Below are 6616 nucleotides of genomic sequence, written 5' to 3' on the forward strand. Positions count from 1 at the left end.
ACTCGCCTTTTCCCCGCTCCAATCCCTCTTCCGCAGGCAAAGGGGTCCCAGAGTTTCAGCGAGGGGGATCAGACCCTACAAAATCGGCAAATTTCTGAGGGTGCGGATGGATCTGAGACCGTTTTTCGCCGCGGCGCTGCGACCAGGCGTTGGTGGGAAGACCGGGAAGTCTGGCGGTGATTGGTGGGGCGGACCGCAGAGCGGGCGCTGATTGGCTGCTCGGCAGGGGCAGTTGGCGAGGGGCGGGGGCGGCGGGGGCAGGGAAAGCTCTGGAAGGTTCGGCGCTGCTCGGCGCTGATTGGTTCGCGGTGAGGTCACGCTGTTGCTGAGGGGGAGCCGCCTAGCGGGGCAGATTTCGGCCGGGGGGGAGCTGCGGCCATGAGGGCACAGGGAGGGGGATTATGATGGGGGGTGGGATTAATGATGGCCATAGGAACGATACTGGGGCTTCTTTAGCTCCTGCCTGGATCCCAGCAGTGCTGAGGGAACAGCCTAGCACAGACTTGGGGGACAAGTGCCCTGAAAAAAGGGGGGTGACCCTTGGTGCCAGTGTTTTATGCCCCACTGCGGCCTCTGACCAGCCCTTTCCCCAAGATGGAGGAAAAAAATGGCATTTTTTTTTCCATGGAAAAGCCCAGGACAGGTTGCAGGGCTGGTCCTGGCCTATAAAGCAGAGAGAAAAAGCAGAAGTGAGTTAGCAGGGTTGGAAGAACAGCATAATCCAGGAGGATTATGACAAACAGGAGGTTGGTGGCTCCTGGGTGCGACACGAGCGCGTCCCCTCACGCGGCCCAGCTCCGAGCTGCCCTGGAACTGGCTGGAGCTGGCTGAACAGGTAATTAATTCTCTTGATGTGAGCCTGCAAAACAAGCCCTGGGTTGAAATGCTGACATTTGAAATTCAAATGGTTGTTTACTCGCCTCCAGAACAGGAAGCTTTGGTCGGTTATGAAGCAGGCTCCGTCTGTGAGCTGATGTGGAAACGTGCCTCGGGTTAATTAAACTTCATTATACCTTTCAGACTGGCTCTGAACTCATTTTGTATTGTATTAAAGATGGAGTGCACAAAATCCAAGATGTTTTTTGTGTTTTTTCAACAGCTTTATCTGCTGTTCCTTCAGTGAAGCCAGATGACCTTGTTAAATCTCCACTCACAAAGCATCAGCACGTGTCTGACTGGCAAGGTTCACTACAGAGTTGCTCTATTTCCCTCTAAAAAACCCTCAAACCCAGACAAAAATACAAAACCACAAAAAAAAAAAAAAAAACCAAAAAAAAAAAAAAAAAAAAAAAAAAAAAAAGGCAAAGAAAACAAAAAACCCCAACAACAAAATCCGTTTGCTTTCCTTTCTCCTAACAGGGTTTCTTGCACCTCCTGGTTTACAGTAAAAAGGAAATAAATCATCCTAACAATAATTACTCAAAATGCAGGAACAGGAAGAGGGAAAAATGGTAACTGGAAAGTTCAGACAGCTCCATAGCTATGACCAACCTTGGAAATATTATTTTGGCTACATAAATTTAGGACAAAAGGCAGAGTTGGGCAATGTCACGATGGTTTGCTCTGTGCTGCCAGTTCTGCTCAGTGTTTCTCCACGGGTTTTGTCTGGTGGTGCCAAGGTGGCTGAAGGTTTGCTCCAAGGCTGGCCTGTGCTTGTTGCATATCCCAGGCACTCTTCCCAGAGGAAAGGCCACAAGTGATTCATATTTACAAATACGAAAGGCCACATCTGTAAAGCTGGAGATTAATGTAAAGCCTGGACAGTGTTAAAGCACATCACGTATTTATTAAGGATTTTAGGGTGCATATTTGTCTTTTTAACGTTGCTCTAAATGGAGAAAGAGGAATTTCTGTAATTTTTCTTTCCTTTCTGTGTAAACCAGAAAGCACAGGAGCCCTCTCTTGTTTTTCTTTTTCCTAAATATGGCTAAATCTATGGTGTGGCTGCACAAAGCAATGCATTTAACAAACATTCTACTCTGCCTCTAGTAGCTCTTGGTGAATAAAAACCATCGAGCAGCTGACTCTGAACTGTATATAAATAAATGCAAAGCTGAAAACCCCAGAAATCTGTATCTTGTGACTGCTCTGACCACAGGTGGCTACAGCCTTTGCCAGGGCACGGGGCCTGCAGTCGGGAACACACATTTCTTTTCAAAAGTGGGTCACTGGGCAGTGGTACAGAGCTACCTACTTTCAGGAGAGAAGAATCTGGGGTCAGGGAAATGTTTCCAAGGAATCTGTACATTCTGGAACACAAGCTGGGTCTGGTTTTTATGTAGGCTAATGTCCTAGCAACGAGGTGTCACTTTTACATGAGGCAATCTGTTTATCTTTAGCTACCAGGTTTAGCCTGGGACAGCCAGCCAGGCCATCACAGGGTGTTTGGCAAGTCAAGTTACTCTTCTTTGTTCAGACAAAAATAGGGCTGCTTGCCACAGGCAAACAAAATATAAATATATATATATATATATTTAACATATTCCTATCTCATAACATTACTCACACCTGCCTCTCACTGTGTATGATGCAGTATAATTACATTTACAGTTGTGGAGATAAATATTGTCTCCCTGTAGAAGTGCAGGAAGGTCCAGGCTTGGCTCAAGTTCCACCCACGAGACAAACAGACCCGTGGCATGTCACTGCTTGTCCCCAAGCTGCCAGCCTGGAGGGTTACACAAATAGTGAGTCAGAATTCAAAGTACTGTGAGATTGACTGTGATATTCTGAGATTACCAAAAAAAGACAACTCCCTCGGTTTTGTTTTTATAGCTTTATGCTAAAAATAAATTCACTAAACAAAGTTTTTAACAAGCTACCGACTTCGGGCGCTGAAAGAGGAAAAAGTTTAAGAAAAACAAATAGATTGGCAGTAAAAAGATGAAAATTAGTGATACTCCTCTGTCTCCCTGTTTGTCTAAAGTGTATTTTAGCTTTGTAGGACACATGGGATTCAGCTTTCAGATCTGTGCTGCCACGATAAACAGGCTTGGGCAGCTCTGGGTGACCACAGGGACATGTGACAGCTGTGCTGGAAGGAGCCGTCCAAAGGGGATTTTGTAAAGGCTGACATCCCAGGTTTGTGCCTGCGTGGTGTGCCAGTGAAAGCAACAGCTTCAGCTAATAACTGGGTCTGTTCTGCAGCTCCTTGTCTGCATCTCTCCCTCTGCCTCCTGCCCGGGAATGGTTTGGATGCCATCCAAGCTGCAGTGCAGGGAGGGAGCTGCTTTGTTCACCTCCTCTGCTGCCTCTGAGCACGTTCAGCTTGTGATTTCTGGGGTGAGGTTTTCCAGCAAAACAGCAGAGAAGTTCCTTGGGAAACAGGCAGACAGAAGAAGAAATGGCCGAAGAAACAAGTCCTAAACCGCTGTTAATCATTGTTAGTATGTTCAACAGAATTTCTGTAACAGTGAACAAAAACAAACTCTGTCAAGGCCGTTCTGAGCAGCCCGGGGGTGTCACCTCCTACATTTTGTTTTCAGATCCAGCTTGGGTCCTTTGATGGTGAGGAAAACGTCTGGAATGTTTCCCCCTCCACCACAGGGAGACTAAAACCCAAGCACTGCCATTTTCCCCCCTGAACAAACCACGTACTTTGAACCACCTCAGTTTTTTTAAGCGTGCTGTCAGCTGTACAGAACTCCTAGTTCTCTGCTTATGAGATATAAAAAACATCCACAGTTCCTAATTCTCTTTCACCCACCAGCATGTAGCTGCTTTGGGGATAAAAATGCTCTCGCAGGCAGAATTTCAAGGCTGGCTGCGAGCCAGGGCTGCAGAGCTGAGTCATTGTTATACAAGCAGAGCTGAGTGGCACAGAGCAGCCCCTTTGTACTTTAACACTGAACACGTCAGCTGCTGCTGGCCTTTCAGCATCACAAGACACCTACACAGAACCAACTGTAATTTACTGGACTTTTCCTCTTGTGCATCCCGTCATCGGTCTGGATATTTCTTCCTTTTCCATTTTGCCTCTCAAGCTTAACAGCAAATGCATTTTTCATCAAGCTGTTGGCATTTCCTCAAGCCTGGCAAACATTGCATCAGCTTTGGAAGCAGTGAAATGAGAGCTGGTAACTCTGGGTACTGAGAAGGTGCTGCCCAGGTACACCGACAATACAACATTTGATTGAAATTTGACTGAAATTGACTGAAATTTAGGGCTTTCAGCTCAGAATATCTGTGACATTTATCATCATCTGGAGTTCTACTGTAAAGTTCTGGAATTGATTATTTATGTGAGACTCAGTTTTGTGTTCTGAGTCCTTAGTGATGAAATATGAAACTAATGAAAAAAGAGAAACAATTTCTTTACTATGGCATTTTGCACTTCCATTTTTGTCCTCCAGTTCTTTATTCTGAGATATCACAGGGGAACAGAATTTAGCTTCTCAAAACAGCTTCTGCATTTAAAATAAAGTGAACTAATTGTGGAGAGGCATGGAGACTGACAGATTTGCAGATATTACATAGACAAACTCACTCCAGTTTTCTCCTGGAACTGCATTTTTTTGAGTGCTGGTGGGTTATTTGTGTGAATCGACATAACCAGCCCCTAAAATTAGTTCCAAAAATTACCCTCTAGCTTTCAGTGTGTTGAGCTCAGTGTTTTTGGGACAGGACAGACCCTGAGTGGTGCTGGCCATGCCCGAGGGGAGATGAATCCCTGCTGCAGCCAGCACAGGCTCAGTTTCAGTGCCTTCCCAGTTTCACCTCAGTGACATTTTCCTCCCAAAATACGAGGTGACTGACATGTAATCTGGCTTGACCAAAGCTCTGGGAGTGGCTCAGATCAGGAGCAGCATGTGAATTTGTCACACAGGGTGTATTCTTCCATGAGGGTGAGTAACCGGAGCAGAGGTTCACATAAGGGATAACAGGAAACTGTGACTCCGTGCCCTTTCCTACCAGAGAGGTGCTGAGCCACAGGATTCTGAAGCAAATCCTGGCATGTGCCATCTCAGGAGGCAGCCTTAACACCAGAGTCACATGTTTTTAAAGCTCTTTTCCAGACCAGAGTGCTGATGGATGTTTATTCATCACTGTCCTGCTTTGCCATGTTCCTGGCTGCCACAGGATCCTTTGGTGCCTCTTTGCCTCTCAAGACTCAGCTCACTTGTTTACGTCTTTCCCCTTCTTAGAAAGGACAAGACATTAAGTTCTGTTGACTACAAATTCTTGATTACATGTCAAACAAAAGGAGTTTCCAGTCCTGCAACACTGAGCACAAAGGTTCATCTTTGGAGTGATTATTTTTTTCCCCAACTGAATGTGACTTGGACACTTCCAAGTATTGTACTTTTCCCAGCATTGATAGTTTTACTTGAGAAACAGCAAATTTCAGTGTTCAAGGATAACCTTCTGTAAGACATTTACCACTATAGGGGGTGATTTCACATTTTCCTATTTGGTTATTGTTGTTGTTATTTGCTTGATTGTTTTGGTTTTTGGGGTTTTTTTTTTTGGTCTGGTTGGGGTTTTTTGGGGTTTTTTTGGGGTTTTTTTTTGTTTTTTTTTTTTTTTCTTTTTAAGGTAAAAATTTATTTTTACCTTATTTGCAAGACTTTGGTAACAGAATTAGTGAAAAGCTAAGTGGGAATCCTGTTAGAAGCCATTTCTCTGCAAAGCTGCCACAATGACTTCAAACCTCAGGAAAGCCTAAACACATCCTGTGCTGTCACAGCAGTGCTGTGTCTAAATGAGGGCTGTTCATAGCAGAGAAGTGAAACACCACAATTCCAGCAGCACCTGAGCACCTTCCCATCCATGAACCTGTGAGGCATCATGTTCAGAATGAGAGGGGAAACCTCGGGCTCATGCCTGTGGATAACTGGCATGCCTGCCCTCAGCCCTGGAATCAGAAAATCATAGAATCCTTCAGGCTGGAAAAAACTTTGAAGATCATCAAGTGCAACTGTTAACCAGCACTGCCAAGGCCACCACTGAACCGTGTCCCCAAGTGCCACATCCAGCAGTTTCTCCAACACTTGCAGGGCTGGTGGCTCAAGCGCTTCCCTGGGCAGCCTGTTCCAATGGCAGAGGGCGGCCAGCAGGACCAGGGCAGTGACTGTCCCTGTGCTGGGCACTGCTCAGCCCGCACCGCGAATCCTGCGGCCAGTTTTGGGCCCAGCACGAGGGACATGGAGGGGCTGGAGCGCGTCCAGGGAAGGGAAGGGAGCTGGGGAAGGGGCTGAGGGAGCTGGGGGGCTCAGCCTGGAGCAAAGGGAGCTCAGGGGGGACCTGGCATCTCTCTGCAGCCCCGGCAGGAGGCTATGGCGAGCTGGGATCGCTCTCTTCCCCAGGTAACACGGAAGGATGAGAGGGCCAGGGGAGCTTTAGGGTGGATATGAGGAAAAGATTTCTTTACTGCGCGTTGCCCCCGTTGTACCCCAGCCCCTCCCGGTGCCGCTGTGTCCCGGCCCCCCACGTTTCCGCCGTGTTCCCTCATCCCCTCCGTGTTCCCGTAGCCCCTCCCGTAACCCCTCCCGTGTCCCCTCAGCCCCTCCCCGGTCCCGCCGTGTCCCCTCACCCCTCCTGTTTCTCCTTCCGTGTCCCCTCCCGTGTCCCCTCACCCCCTTCCGTGTCCCCTCAGCCCCTCTTGTTTCCCCTCCCG

At 47.4% G+C, this 6616-nt stretch overlaps 1 long non-coding RNA gene across 2 annotated transcripts; it reads left to right on the forward strand.

Annotated features, from left to right (window-relative positions):
• Window positions 1-7: 7 nt before the first annotated feature.
• Window positions 8-1069, forward strand: LOC121361606. 2 transcript variants are annotated; one of them, XR_005956365.1, is made up of 3 exons: window positions 8-308; window positions 634-835; window positions 927-1069. It is a non-coding gene; the product is annotated as an uncharacterized LOC121361606 (long non-coding RNA). The 2 variants fall into 2 exon arrangements; XR_005956364.1 differs by lacking the exon at window positions 8-308 and having other exon boundaries at window positions 315-835.
• The last annotated feature ends 5547 nt before the right edge of the window (window positions 1070-6616 follow it).

The sequence above is a fragment of the Pyrgilauda ruficollis genome, unplaced genomic scaffold (assembly GCF_017590135.1).
Source record: "Pyrgilauda ruficollis isolate IOZ18807 unplaced genomic scaffold, ASM1759013v1 scaffold59, whole genome shotgun sequence".
NCBI classification, from domain to species: Eukaryota; Metazoa; Chordata; class Aves; order Passeriformes; family Passeridae; genus Pyrgilauda; species Pyrgilauda ruficollis.